The sequence below is a fragment of the Rhagoletis zephyria genome, unplaced genomic scaffold (genome assembly GCF_001687245.7).
Source record: "Rhagoletis zephyria isolate East Lansing unplaced genomic scaffold, Rhagoletis_zephyria_1.1 Rzeph_scaffold_01030, whole genome shotgun sequence".
Lineage (NCBI taxonomy): Eukaryota > Metazoa > Arthropoda > Insecta > Diptera > Tephritidae > Rhagoletis > Rhagoletis zephyria.
In genome coordinates this window covers 144,149-162,244 of record NW_016158114.1, presented here as the reverse complement: position 1 = coordinate 162,244, position 18,096 = coordinate 144,149, and the positions used below count along the sequence as shown (strand labels likewise).

Here is an 18,096-nt window from a genome sequence, read left to right as displayed (position 1 = left end):
AATTAATTTAATTCCTGTAATGTTTTCCAAACGAAATCTTTGAAAGCCGTTTTCTTTACGTAAATTAATTGGTAAACGGTTAATCATTTGGTAATCGATTAATCACTTGGCCGTTTAATAAATTTTTAGTGGACAAATAAACTTTTCTAAGCAAATATCGATTAAATTAATATCGAAGAAATGATAAAAGGTTAGTCGAGTTTCAGTAATTTATGCGTAATTTTTTCTCCTCTAATTTATTGTTAATCGATTAATAGATTTTTCCCAACGGAATTATTCGCAACGAATTCTTTCCTTCTGTATATTGAGTGAAAAGCGGTTTTTCGATATCTTACACAAATATTTTATCGAATGTTTTTTTTTTATTAATTAGTTATCGACTAATTTCGAAATAATTGTATCTATTGTACATATATATTTGTTGGCAGATGATTAATTGATTTTTTACAAAGCGACTCGTCGTTAACGCAATTTTTCTAAGTAAATTGCTGCGAACCAGCTCTTGTCCCTAAAATAAAGGAAAACCAATAACCGTTTTTCCTAAGTGGGTTTATTTAAAAATCCACCGACTTATGCGCTTATTAATTTTTCTTTTTCTATTAATTGATAACCCATAAACAATTTTTTCCCTGCAATTTTTTCACAAACCGACCCTTTTCCTTCGATTAATTGACAAACGATTTTTTTAGTCGATTTATCCACGAACCGATTTTTTCGATTAATTAGAGAACAAGAGAATTTTCGACTAAGAAATATTTCTAAGGAAATTTTTTTGCGAGCCAGATTTGACCATCAAATAAATCATAACCAATAAATAGATATTTTTAAAGGGATTTATTTAAAAATCTAGAAAGTTATTCGGTAATCGATTTTGCTTTTTTGATTAATTGATAACTGATTAAAAGATTTTTCCGAGCAAATTTTTCCGGAAGCCGAGTATTTTCCTTCCATTAATTGATATTCGACTTTTCTTAGTCGATGTATCCACGAACCTATTTTTTCCCCTTTGATTAATTAATAAAAGAAATAGAATTTTCAACTTAGCAATTTTTCTAAGCTATTTTTTTGCGAACCAGTTCTTGTCCTTCAAGTAAATGATAGACATTAAGATGATTTTTGCTAAGTGAAGTCATTCGTTCGTCAATTTTTCTTTTTCGATTAATTGATAACCGATTAATTGATAACCGATTAAAAGATTTTCCCAGAATTTATTTTGCAAGCCAACCTTCGATTACTCGAAATCGATTTCTCTTTGTCGATTTATTCACGAACCGATTTTTTCTTTCGATTAAAAATTAAGTGCATTTATTTGCAATTCCACCGATTTATTTTTTAATCAATTTTTTCTGTTTCTATTGATTGATAATCGATTAAAAGATTTTTGCCAGTAATTTTTTTGCAAACCTAATCTTTCCCTTCGATTAACCGGCAATCGATTTTTCTCAGTCGATGTATTTACGAACCCATTGTCTCTTTCGATTGATTAATAAAAATGCCCTGTTGCACTCCTCACTTATCTTAGAATTAGTTCTTAGAGTAAAAAAGAAATTTTTCTCGTTTTGCCTTTTCCCTTTTCCACTGCCTGAACCGCTCCTGTCTGATGCTGTTGTTTTCACTTCGTTTTCCTCATAATTTGCAAGAAATGAAAGGCGCGCACGTGCCTCGCAATGCAAAAGGCGGACAACGTAACGTCATTATCGTTAAAAGAAGAAGAACCGACGGGCATACATAAAATGCATGCGAGTGCCACTATAATAACAAAAAACAGCAACAACAACAAAGGCAATAGCATCAGAAACAGTAAAACAAAACTAAAGAGGATAAAATGTGAACCGAAAGCAAAGTAAAGTGAAAGAGAAAGAGAGAGAGAGCAGTTTTATGTGACAACAACTATCTTTGCAGGAGTAAGTATGAGAAATAATACATATGTACATACTAAGATGAAGAATGTGCTAAAACTACAAAAAAAAACAGAGACTAGAGGAGAAAAGAACACAACAACAACAATGCATTTCCATTTGTATAGCACAGCCCGATGAAGGCCAGCTAGCGGCGTTGAAGAAATGCTTTTCCGATTGCCAACCCAGCTGGAGTGAGTGTATGTGTGAAGACAATAACAACAACAACAATAATTTGGGAGCAAAAGCAGAAACAACAACAAAAATCTACATTGCTATATGTGCAGTGCCGCATATTCTGTCTTCATAGTATACCAGTACGGTCTCTTGGCTGCCGACGAAGGTTACTCATACCACACGTAGCACATTGGCCAGCAGCAAGCAGCAGCACACACTATAAATATCACTCATAATATAAAGAGTAGTGGTAGTTTTGCAAACGAACTATGCGTTTGTTGTTGTTGTTGTTGTTATTTGTTGTTGGCACCGCCATCTGCGCACGAATAGCAAGCACATACGAATAACGAGTAGCATATTGCATAAACGAGGTTAGGTAACGCCCCAAAACGTGACTTTCGGCGCTAGCGGGCGGCACCCGATTGGTGCACATACTTACATACACAAGCAGAGGACTTTTTGCATGTGTGTGTGTGTTTATAACGAAATATATAATTCAACTATGTTTAAGTGTAGCCGCTTGCGACGTGTAGGGAGAGCCAGTGCTGAGTTGGCACTCGTCCTAGGTTTCGCCTACAAAATTTTCAAGGGTTGCTTGCACTTGCTGCTTTGCTTGTGGCCCGCTAGGAAATTGCTAATGCAATTATAGCAAATGAGGAAGGATAAGTAGAGCGATGTGAATGTATGCCATATTTTACAGGACTTTTTTATTAATACTCTGCACTCAGCTATTTGCAGAAAAGTAAAATTTTCATAACTTTCCGACTTTCATACTTTTGTCATTTTCACAGTCTCATACATACCATTTTTCACATCTCCATATGGTCGTATAAGTACACTCCTATGCACTTGAATAGGGACAACGCTTTTCGCTTTTTTCTGGGTTTTTTTCTTTTATTTAATTTGAATTGTTGTTTTAAATAAAACCTAGCAAAATTTTCAAATTTGCACAAAAAAATTCATAAAATTTCCATAAAAATTTCAAACTTTTTTCTCAGAATGGTAGCTTTATTATGGAAAAAATTGCGGAACGGCGTCAGAAAAAGTTTTCAAAAAACGCTAGTTTGTAACCACTTTTGCGTACAAAAAAATCTAAAAATTCCAAGAAAATAGTTTTGAAATTTTTTTGAAAATTTTATGATTTTTTTAATTTTGTACATTTTTGTTAGAGAATGAACTGTATTTTAATTTAAAAAAGGCAAATTAAAAGAGAAAAAAACAACCCTGAAAAAAAGCGAAAAAGTATTGTCCCCATTCAAGTGCATGGGAGTGTCTTCGTCTGAGAAAAAGGTTCAAATTTTTTCTGAACATTTTTTGAATTTTTTAATTCTGTAGATTTTTTATTAGAGAATGAACTGCATTTTAATTGAAAAAAGGCAAATTAAAAATGAAAAATAATCCAGAAAAAAATCGAAAAAACATTGGCCCTATTCAAGTGCCTGGGAGTGTATGTATGTATGTGTAACCCTCGTCTGTGTCGCTATAAACTTGACTTGCCTACCTTACCAGACAATTCACAGTTCAGCAGCTCGCTCACTCACCCACTAACTCACTCAGTCATGCACTCATTCCCTCAATCACCTTTCGCTAGCAATCAAGCGGCTGTGTTCACAAATATTTTATGCCACTTATTTATTTATTTTGTGGCAAGAAGTAAGTTTTATTTGTTTCCAGCTAAATCAATGACCTTTGAACCCGCATAGGCCAAGTGTAGGGAAAAAAGTTGCGGTTATGTACATAAAACTTTGCCACTCACTTGTTTATGATTTGATTGATTTTATCAAGAAGATAACTTCAATTTCCACGGCAGTTATGCAGAAATATTGAAAAAGTTAGATAAAGTGTCTGGCAGGCACTTGAACTACGGTACACGGCAGCTTTTCATCATCCTTTTCCCAATATCATCCAGTGGCCGTTCACCAAAGCAGTGGGCCAGCTAAACTTACATGCGCTTCAAACCTTCTACTCGCTTCTCAAACCAACCGCACACACCAGTGTCTTGTACAACTAAAGTATTTAATTTATTTCAAGTGCGTTTTAAATCAGTTTTATTGAACACCTGACTTCAATACTTTCTTTTACTAAAAATTTGCATATTTCGTTTTGCCTTTCAGCTTCCTCCTTTCATCTTTCACATAATATATTCGCCTTCCCTTTTCTTGGTGTTCTAAAGTACTTTTGCGTAGAAAACTCCACATCTGTGTGTAGCACCTCTACCTCACTCTCCACCTTCGTTAGTACGCCGTAGTTCCAAGTGGATTTCCCAACCATGGATAGACTGTGGGACAGCTATCGCATACATTCATGTAACGCATCTCACCGGTCTCCACTTTTCTTAGTGCACAATTCTGCTTAACGCATGTCGTGCGTGGCTTCTTCGGACAGCTGTGGAAAGGTCTGCCTAAGGTGGGATGCTTCATGTAGTGTATGACGCGTGAGGCGGTGGTCAAGTAGACATCAGGAAGCTTATTCACGTGGAGGAGGAATCTGTAAAATAGTTTGGTTGTATGATTTTTAAATGAATAAACTTCTATACTTCCAGATATTGTCGAGGATCTGTATCTCAACTAATCGGACTAGAGAACATTTTAAACGCTGTAGATGGTCACTTATAAGGAAATCGAAAGTTTAGGAAAAAAGTAAATCTTTGCTGACCTTAACAGAAATCTCATGCTGGAAAGTTCCTCTAGTAATCTGATCCCTCCAATTCTACAATCGTAGTGTATATGGGGTTCGCTGCTTTCCCCTTATTCCCATTTTGGCTTTTGAGGGTAATAGAGTCACTCACTTTTACAACTCTCCAATCATGGATTTGTGGTGTTTCACTGCAATTCCGGATCACCCACAGCATTATTTCTTCCGCGGAGGATTCTTCTGGTAACCAAGCTCTTGACCGTGGTCTGTTTGGAGATTTCGTCCCTCTGAGCAGCCAAACGGTCAACTACTGGTCAAGGACCCCCCAGCCTGAATATCGGCTCCTTATAGAGCGTAGGCGATCGCTTATCCACGTTATATGGATCCGTGGTTGGTGTAGACTGGCGCCCTGACTACAGGTGCTGAACCAGAACACATAAGCAGAATATGTGTGCATACCTCTGCGAGACTAACTAGAATGGGTCTGCAGTGGTGTGGCCTGAGGTTCTCATCAGGATTTGTTCTGTCTATAATGGGCAATACTAAAGGATCCCTGGCTACTTCGCTAAAAGCCCTAGTTGCCTTAAAAGGATTTCATGAACCGGAGTAGTTGAAGGGTACGTGAGCGCTACCAGTTTGAGGTCAGACCTTAGTTGTGAGCAAGTAAGGGGTAGGGTATTATCTGGTATTTCACCACTTAATGCCATTTTCAGCTAGCGAATAGGATGACCTTTGCCCACGCTACTGCCTAAAGCCACTGTGACATACAACCTTTCGTATGGGCACAAGGCGATCCGGAATCCTGAAAAAGTTCGGTGAATAGCCCCGACATTCCGGAGGATAAATACCCTCACTATATTTTGAGCCACTTCAGGTCTTTGCCCCCTTAGGATTTGCCTCACTAGTGGCTAACTAGTTCGTCGTCTGCTAAGATCTTGTGGCTTCCACTAAAGTGAGAAGTGCCCGCGCGAGTCGTTAATCTCTGACTAAATTTACACAGCACAATTTGTGGCTTGTAAAACTGAGCCCTATGCTAAAATTATTAAGATTGCTCTTAAAATTACTAATTGCATCTCTCCTTTTTAAAACTGCACTCACTTCCTAAATGCCTCAAAATTATGCCGTCCTCGCTGGAACCAGGCTGCATGCAAATACATGCCGAACGGAGCATCGATTACCCTCATAGTGCCGCTTAAAGTTCTCCAACATCCACTGGAACAACGCGTCTACATCATCCTTCGGCGGAAATATACATGCATCAATCATCGCACAACTGTAGCCTTGTGTATCCACCCATGAAACCATTGGGTTTACCCAAAATCCTGGAATCGACGCTTGTGGACATGGACCAATCTGGCAATCCTGCACCGAGCGATAGTCGAGTGTGTACGGCCACATAGCCGGATTGCGATAACGTTGCGTCGGCCATGAGCTATCGTAGAGCAGATCCAACCGCTTGGCAGCTTCGAAGCTGTTATTGCCCGCAATCTGTAGGAAAGGTAAGCGCATGCCACGTATATGCTTGCGATTCACTTTCGCAAATTGTTCCAACATTTCGATTTGCTGACCGAATTCAGCCATTATTTGCTCAACATCCGCCTCGCGCCAATAATCTGTACCTGAACCGTGTGTTATGGAATGCAAAGCGATCTCATGTCCCTGCTGATAGAGCGCATTCACCAGTGTGTAATCCGTGTACTCGTGTGAGACGTAGAAAGTGCCGCTTGCCGTGCAGTTATCAGGATTGACTAGTCCTTCGAAGAGCTGCTGATACTGCTCGTAGTTGATTACATTTACCGCATCATCGAATGTGATCGTGATGAGCTGTTAAATGAGGGAATGACGGTGGAGTTTGAAACAAATTAGAGTATAATTTTGGTAACGCACACACCTGCGGTATTTCCTTTTCGCGTCCCTGGAACTCTGCGCTTGGCAGGCGCAATCCTGAGCAACGACAATTTGGCAGTTGGCACTTATCGACGGTGCAGCGCTCGGCTTTTTTCAGCGGTAGCGAGCTATTAGTTTCTTCTATTGGCTTCTCTTCGCCATGCACCAGCGCTGCACACAGCGCGAGTAGTAGTAATGATCAGGAAAGTTACTCTGTGGAACATAGTTACAGCTCTCAATATTCAGTTATACGATTGCCTTGCACTCTTTTATGGTCTGGCTATTGCTTCCCAAATGCACGCGTCGTTATCTTATCTTCATGGAAAATTTGCTGATCATGTTCGACCATCTTGTTCGATTCATTCTGTGTTTTACGTGATACAAGTTGTTAGATGTTATCATTGCTATTGTGTAATTTTCTAATGTTGCTTGCATATTTCTTGCTGATGATCTAAGCGATACGAAAAACTGAAAGTGTAGTACAAAAACCTTACAAGCTTAGACTTGAAGAGCACACTTGGATTACAGTTGTCGTAGATTGTGATTGACATCCACATTTTAGTGCTGCGTAATTTACTACATTTGAATTATCTATACCATTTGAATCGTTTCTTTGAACGTTTTGACAAATAATATTAAATGCTGGATTGTAATTTTTCTCAAGTGATAAAGATATCGTGTATGGAACTTCAAAAATATGAGGGATTTTTTAAATAATTTGATTCATAAATAGCATGAACTCTGATACATAAAAAGGTCTGTAATTGGAATTCGCTATAACTTTTGGTTAATCATTAGATATATACAGTCTATGGAAATTGCCTTTTCGTACTTTAAGTTACATATATTCAATGTGTAGCGCCGATAAACATATTCAGCTAAAGCTGTAATTACATTACATTTGAGTAATGCCACGGTTAAATTAGCTTCTCTTTAATCGTGAGGAAACTCCGAATGGTAAGTACTGAAATGTTATTATTACACCATGAGCAAACATAACATATTTTTTTATACAAAAAAAATATTATTAAATCAAAAAATTAATTCATACGTAAGGGAATTGAATTCTGACTTCTACATTCTCCCCAAAACGCTCCACTTATATACTTCCTATTCGCCATACCACGACAACCAAAAGGAAAAGTGTGCAATGCCATTTTATCTTCTTATTTAGTAGGTATCTATAAGCATAGATGCTCATCTCAAACGTCACATCAAAATAAATCACTAAGGTCCCTAGTCTCTGGACATATATGATGAGATTAGACTTAGACTCAGGAGAGGCAGGTGACATAGTCACAGATTAGTTTTGGACACCTGGTTATCAAGTAACGGGTAAACATCTGCAGGTCCTGAGTGAGTTATTATAAATCACACGCAGCCTTTTAACATCTGGTGCAAGGAATGTGGACTTAGCGTCAATCCCGGGATGTTACTCTTCACGAGGAAGTATAATAATTCTCTATTCATACCTCCCTCCTGAAACGAGATAGAGCTTCTCTATCAACCGAGGCCAGATAACTTGGAATTATTCTAGACAAGAAACTCAAGTGCAATGGAAATATTGAAGACCGCTACAAGAAAGCCAACACCGCCTTGTATGCATGTCAGAGGGCACTGGATGTACACAGCGGTGCTAAGACCCATCCTCTTCTAGCCGTGAAGAGACCTCAGATTCAGAAACGCAATGGGCCTTGAAACATTACCGGATAACCTACGATATCTAGATTATACCACTCTCATACTCTGTTTAGAAAACAATTTCTCCATTAGAACCCCAAGGAGGAACGAATGGAAAGGTGCCATAGACTTCGACCCAGGATCGATGGCTATGTATACAGATGGGTCGAAGCTTAACGAAAGAATGGGAAGCGGGATTTACTCTGGTGAACTCGCGCTAAACCTCAATTTTTGCTGATCGGACTATTACAGCGTTTTTCAAGCAGATGTAAACGCCATAATGTTGCGGTGGCCCATAACCCTCGATCATCCAGGAGGATTCTCAAGCTGCTGGCATAAAAATTCCTGGTAACAACCGGTCCAGCCTCCTGCAAGCGCAAATTAAAGGCTTAATTCATCGAGGAGGTAAATACCAGGTAAGCTGTGGTAATCACCTGCCATACCGTTAGCTAAATTTAGCCAAAAATGTATGTAAAGCATTCCATGGCTATCACTCGGCTGGACTGCACTTTTCTGGGCTAAGTTGGCGGAGCAATAACCGGATACTGCCTGATAGGCCCGCACGGAAAAGGGCTGAGTTATCCAACCAACGATTTTTGTCGCAGCTGCTGAGCCGAGGAAAATGGGGAGGGCATCAAACCTTTACCGTTTACTCAATTTTCCGTGCTATATAAAACACAGTCGAGGGTTATACTATTAAGGGAGGGAAAGAAGCAAATGGCTACCGCCGGTGGTATCACAACGGGATTGGGCTTTCCGCTCTAATCTAAAATCTAACCTAGACCTAGACCCACGGAAGGGACAGGCCATATGGTCGCTGCGGCTAAAATATTCTTTCGTTGCAAAACTCTTTTCGCTTAGGTACCAAACTTTACGTTTCTAAGTATAAATTTAGGGGATGCTCATGATGCTTATATTTTACTCTAAAAGTATTGTCTACATATATCTATTAATCAAACAAGTGTTTAAGCAATCTAAGAACATTTTAAATTTAGATTATCTACAAAAAGATCACAAGCTTCAGTTGTCATGGCAACACTAGCTTTTTATGAAAATCACCAATATTTTTGCCAGTTTCATGGCGACCCAGTAGCGCATTTCAGCAGTAATAGACGTCGCAAGATCTTATTGCCTTATTGCCTTGGCACGTTGATCGCATCCTTACGTAGTGGTATTGTCTGCCTTTGCTCTCACAAAGACATCGACTGGCCGGGCAGGGGTCCATTCAACATTAAGGAGCTGGTAATTGCAGGTGTAAACCATCAAATCGTTGTCCCTAAAGCTTTCATCAAAAGCGCGGGTCTCATTCGGGTCCAAAGTACTGCCGACTACCACATTCTGAAGCGTAAATATTTGTACGTACAGGTTTATATTTTAGCGAGCCGACAGACGCCCCACTTTCAGCAGCAGCTCAAGCTGGGTTGAGTCAAAAGGGTGGATCAGTTTGGGTCCGAAGTCCTGCGCACAAACACATTATGTAGAGTCAAAAATTGTATGTAGAAGTGTATAAAGCTCATGCTAGGCCGAGTAAGTGAATGCTTCAACCGAATATGCTGGATTGGCTGCAGTTAGTTCTTATTTAGCTGACTTAAATGATTTAGAAAATAAATGGAAAAAGGATATGCACCAAGTTTAAATATTGCTAAGTCCCTCGTGAATATATTTCACAAATGTGAAAACTAAACAAAAACATAAATACTTTTAAACCATTTCTTTTCAACAAAAACTACAACCAAGTGCAACTCTCATTATTTAGTTGAACAAGTTACCTAATCAAAAGATAAAAGTCAACTGGCGAATTATGAGTTTACGTGAGTACTTAGTAGATTCTGGCTGTCTTTTGTTTATTCGACATCATTTTTATTATGCATGAAGTCACCAAAACATAGAAAACAAAAAAAAAAAACAATGGTAATGCTTTTCGCAAACTTGGTGGCTGCATGGTCAACTGTCACGATATCGTAATTCGTGTAAAATGTGCATGCGCCGGGGTTAAACTTCAACTCTGAGATGAAGAAGAATGGAGAACACGAGTAATAAGTAGAAGTTACCGCTGCACTTAAACGTGATGAATTACGCCACCCGCTAGCGCTGGCGACTAATAAGCTACACTTAAGGTGCACTTAAGTTGCACTTAAGTGACCTGCAACAAGCTTTCGAGCGCATTAAGTTGCTTGAGAGGGTTTTAGCGAAGAGCGACTTGGGTATTAAAGTAAGCAAATAATGTTGAGTGGATTAAAGTTAGTATTTAAGTGCGGCCGGAGAAGACAGTTCAAGATTAGCAATGGACGAAGGAACGCAAGATTATAAGAAAATTTTGGTATGCGGCTATGAAGAAAAATAAAATAAATCAAAATAATAAGAACTAAAAATTTAAAAAAGCTAAAGAAGATATGTAAGCGCAAAATACATTGAAAGAAAGTTGGACAGCAACAGCCATTGACTTTTTTTAAAGCAATCAGAAATGGTTTTTACTTAAAAAAAAATAAGCAAAAAGTGGCTAAGAAAGTATTTCGGAACTAGCTAGTATTTACACCCAAATAAAGAAATAAATTTAATTCCGTGCAGTCTGACAGGCGTACAAATGGAAATTCTACGCAAAATGCATTACGCCTTCGAATTTCCAGCAAGATGTTGAAGGTTGCTGCTTTTGCCGCTGTTGCGTTTACGAGCACTTGCCATAAGTAAATGTTGTTGTCGTCCTCTGTGTTGTTCGGTACACTCAAGTCACGTACGCGTGCGTGTCGCACTAGCTCACGAACAAGTGGCGTGTACCCACAAACTTATGCACATATACATTGGGGTGGAGCGAAAAAAGTGCGTAAAATAATCACATTAAATCGTGTTAAGCGATTTTACGATTGGATAATATTTACGCTCGAAAAATCTCTCAAATTATGTTAATTTTTTTAAGATTTTCGAGAAGGATTTTGCGACAAATCTCTCAAATTGTGCTTATTTTATAATTTTTTTAAGATTTTCTAGATTTATCGAAAAATCTCCAAATTTATCGTTATTTTATATTTATTTTTTAAGATTTTGTTAGAAAGATTTTCAGTATGCATTCTTTTAGCTCAAATTCGCGTTGATTTTTGGCAAATTTTTGCTGATGGTGCTATGCATTTTTTCCCATATAAAACAAAGTCTAACACACTTTAATGGTCTTCAAAATTGCGAACCCGAAATCACTGCAGAAAATAGTTTAAAAAAGTATAAAAGAACCGTGATTTGTGAAGTTTTTACGAAATTGAAGACTTAAAGCAGTTCAATGAGATCACGTTTTACGGAACTTTTCCGCACTACTAGAATTTCGAAATCGCAAAATCTTTTTTTTTGCTCCACCCTAATATATATGCATATTTCATATAAGCGCAAGTATTTGCTCAAAGCAGACACCCACCCACACCCATTCTAAATGCTTCTTCACGGACCCTTATACTATGAAGTCCACTTTTTTTTTAAGTCAACATGCCAAATTCGCATAGGCAGCCAGCCGAGTACGTGCGTGTATGCGTTTTCTTTTGGCTGCGTGTCACGCACGTTTCTTGCTTTATGCAACTAAATTAAATGCAAAATTCCATTTGTCTCCCAAAGGCAGCAACGCACAAAAGGTGCTTTACCGCCATCAGAGTCCTCTTGCCTGTAGTTGACCTTTTCGTGGCTTACAGATACTTCCTTAAGCGCGCCAGAGCCGGCAATGTGAAAAATGAGCTAGTCACTCAGTTTGATATGTCTGGCTATAGAGGATGGAACTACATTCAAGCAAAGTGCACCTAGAAATATTCAAACTCTTTTTAAGGGTTTTAAAGTGAATTGATTGATTATCAAGTCAGGTGGAATCAGTTAAATTGGAAAAAGAACTTAAAATAGTGTTTGGTATCTCGGATAAATAGGCGTAATCCGTACCTAAATGACCCGTAGATGATCAATCCTTGTCCGGCAGTTCTAACCAACTGAGGAACCCCAACTGAGGAACAGCCCAAAATTGGTAGCGCGGCACTCCCCAACAAAACAGAACCACCTCCAAAGTAGCAGTAGCATGGTGTGCTATGATTACGATGGTCTTTCTGCAGATCTGTTGAGCTTCCTATTTAACCATGGTTATAATGATCTTGAGACCTGGCTACCTCATCAGCTGTATTAGTTATTTCCGAGAACCGAACAAGTAGTGACGTCAAGATGACCCAGTGATGTCAGTGCGGCATGGAATTCTGTACAATCCCCGTTTACACTACTTTGCATCCTATTGCCCTCAAAATAACCTGGTTATCTGCGAAGAAGTGGTATTTGGCTGGAACGGTGTTATTTAGAAGAAAGCACGTTGCCTTCTTTACAACATAAGTTTCGGCTCGGTAATAGATGCAGTCGTTTAGCAGACGAAAAGACGAACTGATCCACAGACGTTTCGAATAGAGACCGTCACAGGTTCCTTGCTCCATGTTATAACCATCATTTTAGTTGTATATACTTACAGAACCATCTGCTACCGGTGGTGCTAAATCCAAATTCTAAATCAACTCTCTATGTATTTCAGACTGTATAGTAGCGAGTCATAAGTTGGTTGGTTTACATTTGTTAGCTTCCCTTAGGCTAAGAAAGTAGGTTTGCATTAGAATCTCTCAAAACTCTTGGCTAGAGTCCGTCCAAGAGCCGTCTGCCCTTAAAACACAACCCGGAGTCACGTCCGACCTAGTTAGTATCTTGCGCAGCATTCATGCCACAATTGTGGCATCCAAAGCTTATCAGGTGGATAAGTTTTCGTGACTTCGACCAAAGTTACCCGAGCTCAGTGTTCCACCAAACCGGCTTGGCTTTCGCTCGTGGCCGAGATAGTTGACAAAATAGTTCGATGCACACCGCAGCCAAACGCTGAGAAACACTATCCAGATTTGCATTTCTCCTTCTAACTTCTCCTTTTGTCGATGCCAGTCTGGAAAGTTTTCCTCAAGCTTTTCTTCGCAACAAAAGGTCCCATCGAAAATGCAAATTCGAGATCTTCACCTGAATCGAGAAGTCGATGTGCAATTTCTAGTGTCTATACCATTCTCCGGCCCTAGGTTCATAGCTAAACATGATCTGGACGGTGCCAGGGCCTGCTTGAAGCTCTGTAAAAAATCAAGGACTTTGTGGGAGCTAATTCTCAAAAGAAACTCATCGATTAGCGAGAAAAACGAAAGGCTTTGCGACGGTACAAAAAGGCATTCTGTAGGCAAAGGAGACGGTTATAAATAAAAATATAGAGATGTATGGCAAATCAGACGTCACAAAATGCTAACGATTGGTGGACGAAGTGCTAGTAACAGCTCTCAAAAATGGAAAAAATTAAAAATGGAGCTAGGTGTCTATGTCTTATGAAAATCGGATGGATAATTGCAGTGGTAATTAATGTCAGCTCAGGACGTTACAAAACTTATCGAGCCTGAATGCTCTATGAATGCTCTATGAAAATCGAATCGAAGAATCACAGGATTAATTGTTGACAGCATTGAAGAACAAGTAATTTTTAGCAAAAAAAAACCGACTTAAACTCTCATATAAAAAGAAAAATATATATATATATATATCTCATGATCGACTGATCGGATCTTAACCAGATTAGTATAGAAAACGAATTATCGAAATCGGTTGACGTGGTCCAAAGTTATGCGGTAACATACATAAAAATAAAAAATAAAAAATATTCCGACGAACTGATAACCTCCTCCTTTTTTGGAAGTCGGTTAAAAAGTATCAGGAAAGCTTATTGAAAGGCAGCTATCCAGCGTAACTTTCATGCCTCGTGTGGCCAGTGGAAGCCCGGGTCTGGAAGTCAACTTCTTTCGAGGTGATAAAACTTTTCGTTTTCTTCAATTCTCAATGGCAATTTTTAACAAACCGAGAAGGGAATCAAACTGTTTCTTTTACTAAAAATTTGTCTCTCAGACCACGTTTTTACATTTCTTTACGGAAAGGCAGATTGAGGTATATACATATATAGTACTAAATATGTTTACTTTCTTGTGCAAATAAAATTTTAAGATACTTTAGTCGTATGATTCTATTGCGCATACATAAGTACATGTATAAATTTATATGTACTTTCCTACATATTTATCTACCGACCTACCTGCCTAGCTATTTAGACGTGCAAGTGTTAGCGCCGAACACATAACTGCCGAATAGATACTGTCATTTTGCCACTGATAAATGACGTGGAATTATGTCTCGCCGTGAGGCGCTTAATTAACTCATTCAACTGCAAGGTACAAGCAGCAACATGAAACATTCATACAACATGTGAGGACAGCAGCACCAAAAGTGATATGTGGAGAGGAGCAATGAAAAGTAAGAGGATGAGAGGTGAAGGCTAACATTATAAGGCAAGGTAAGGCAAGGCAGGCTATGACAGCGATATCAACAACAGTGACAGTAGTTACAACAACAAGGTCACATGCAACACTATACTACACGTTTTCGTAGCATATTTAGCGGCGCATACGGTGATAGTGGAAACATATTGCCCTAAGGGTCAGTGAGCAAAGACGGAGCAAAATAGAAATATTCTACTCAGATATTTATCTAAAACTTAGATTGGAAACAGCTGAGTGTGTGCAGTTGGGGAAATGAAAAGTGTAGGTAAAGAGCAGCTAAAAAGGAAAACAGTGTATTTGAAGAAGAAGATTAAAATTGAATGGACCGCACAGTCTAAATATCTAGGGGCGATTAGTTTATTAGCAGTGTGTTAAGCAGCTCAACTAATTAATCTTCTGTATTCTCTCAGGGAAATTAAACTTTTTAACTTTGGGCTGCCTATACATTGGCACAAAACTTTAAACATACCAATTAGTCTCTGCATCACCATTTAAAGAAAACACTGCCACTGGGTCGCAGATATGTTGGATAATGTCAACCTCCAGGTGGATGAGGTGACTGTTTAGAGACCGTCGTGTTCCTTTAACCATCTAGTTAAATGTGAGGTGGCGGATGTGGCAAACACATATGAAGTATTTAGGGAAGCTTCACCGGAAGTAGTTCGGCTTCGTCTTAGCGGTTTTAGTTGTTAAAACACCCCCCGTGGGTCCGCCACTGACTGACACATAGTTTAACACCCAAAATCCCCCTGCCTAAAATACCACACACTTTGAGCCAGACCTTATTTGAACTCACTAAATTAGCCACTAGGGATGGGAGGTTAGTGAAAGTTAACGAGGTTAACAAAAAGCACTACTCGCAAACCGTTACAAAGAAGAAGTTTTTGAACTCAAACGCCTGTTGTCGACGAAACACCTTAACTGAATAAGCTCTTACTTATAAGAGGTGAATTTGGTTGTATTCATTGCACATTACAGTCACCAATGAGCGACATACTCCAAATCGACTCAATACACTTCGAGATATTTCCACCGAACGAGATTCAACGATACATACACCAACCACTGGATCCGGGACTGTACAGACTGGGAATAAAAATCATAGGGAGACTGTTACCACCTTCACTTGTTATCTTTACAATGTTTCATATATATACATATATGTATGTATATACCACTCGTTTCTTTCGGCCGTTATGATAAGCCGTTTAATTATTAAAAAAAAAAATTTTTTTTTGGAAAATTGCAAGTAAATTTATTAACACAGGTCACAAAGCACTAGCACTTGTATATTTATAATAAATAGTTAGAATAAAAAATAAACCAGTTTTCATTTTTAATATTTTAAGCTGGATTGCGACAACGTCCGCCAGCAAAGATGCGTCCATTTGTGCAAGCATATCCATGCACCAGCAATATCACTAATATGATAAAGGTAAGCCAGCGAAGGTGCTTAATCCACAGCGGGCGTTTAAGAAGTTTTTTGTTGTTTTCACAGATGTTGTAGTTGCTTTTCTTACTGCTCGAGTTTATGCTGCGCGCAGGCATTTTGTTGAGTGGATAGGAAAAATGAACCGCTGAACTATTGGACAAGGTAGTATTTGTTGTAATAGTTGGGAAGACCTTCGGTGTTGGTGAGGTCTTAGACTCTTTCTTAGGATTTTCTTTGCTAATTATAATACAAATTTAGGATTATTTCTTTCCTGCACTTCAAAATTATAGAATTTCTTTGCTTGTATTTGTATGTAGATTTTTAATCCTTCAATCCCTAGCTTTTTCGCCGAGAACTTGCTACTTCGCAGTTTGCTTCAGAACTAATTGTTGCGTTTGGTTTGGCGTTTTCTTTTAAGCACAATCCATAGTTTGATGTATAAAGTTAAGTACACTCCTTGCACTAACTGTAACATTAGTATGTTTGACATTTATGACAAAATGCCGCCTCCTGTATGTATGTATTTGCTCGCTGTGGGTAGTTAATTAGAATTTCCACTTAAGCATGCTTAAGCATATTAACAATGGAGTCCCAAGAGAGCAACTACTCATGTAATACTAGCAATATGTATGTCACTACAAGCAGTTGAGGAATGAAATTCAACTAAAAAAAAATAACTCATGGAAAAAGTAAAACAAAAGACATCAGAAAAGTAACAAGTAAAAAAAGGATCGAATTTTTCTGAATTTTTTTAGCATAACAGCAAATTCAAGTGCATTATAAATGTATATAAAACCGCTTCAGTATTGCGAGTTTATTGTTTAATTCAGTTTAATAATTGTACCCTGCATGTAAGGAGGTTGCATGGGAAGACCATTTCCGGAGGGATTCGTCTGATTAAATAACGAATCAATATGTAGTTCTTCACTCAAGAAGAACCCTTCATATTCTACCACGGACCGATCCAGTCCCGCTTAGATGAGCAACCAGAAAACGGCTTCTCGATTTCTCGGCTTTCGGACATATGTGCTGGGTATACTACCTCAGGTTCCTCCAACCGGATCGTCGAATTCTGCAAGTCCACTTGCGGCATCCCCTAGATACTGCTCGCTTACGTTATTGTGTTCGCTCAAGCCGCTTCTCATTACTGCCTCTCCTGGTGCACCCTTACCTACAGTTTTTTGTCGCAACTAAGACGATCGATTTTACTTGCGGCAGCTGATACAAAACCGTCGGAGCACTGCTTCTACGTATCCTTGTCATAGATTATCCACTAACCACAAATTTTTTTATTAGTCAGATAAATGAGGTCCGGAGTTTGTCTCGTATGCCAGTCTAGTCTCGCTAGGATCCCCTCAATTGCATGCTCACTAAATCAAGCCAAGTCCAAGTTGCCTCACTGGATATATAGGGGCGAAAACGAGGTAATCCACTGCGGCATAACTGATCTGTTTTGTCCTCTACTCTTCACAAGACCACATACATATATTTTGTCCACAATGAACCCAGGCTCTTCTCTTTTTTTTTAAGACGACCTCAAGCTCAAGGATTGGGAGCAATTTCGTCTCTTTAGCGGAAGAGATCATTTAGTCAAATACTAAAGAATACTTTTTAGCCTGCAGAGCCCTGTAAGAATGTCCCCAGATTCTCTTTATAGAGGTTAATTATAAGCCCTTCCTAATGAAGACCTCCGGGCTGATTTCCTGCAGACCTATATCTCTGGAGAAAGGGACTAGTATGAGCACTCGAAGTTTACTTTTTCTTGAACAAAGCCTTGTGATGCGAAGTTCTATGGTCATATATAGTGGCTCAAGCTTGAGAATTGCCACTGGTGGTGCCTTCGGATATGTACGGATTATTTCCGTAATCCATTCTCAAAACTCAAGGTATCAGTCCGTATTGCTTGTATTAACGTAGCATACAGTTTTCTCAGTATCTTTGGATTATACGTCCAAGACTACCCCGCTGAACCTACATTAATGCCTGCTTAGCTCTGAAGTGGTTATATCAGCTGGAGCTTTCCACAGAAACTTGGAGT

General features: G+C 38.8%; 1 pseudogene; it reads right to left on the bottom strand.

The window, feature by feature from the left end:
* Positions 1-4,112: 4,112 nt before the first annotated feature.
* LOC108362524 (uncharacterized) lies at positions 4,113-6,820 on the bottom strand (annotated as a pseudogene).
* Positions 6,821-18,096: the final 11,276 nt, after the last annotated feature.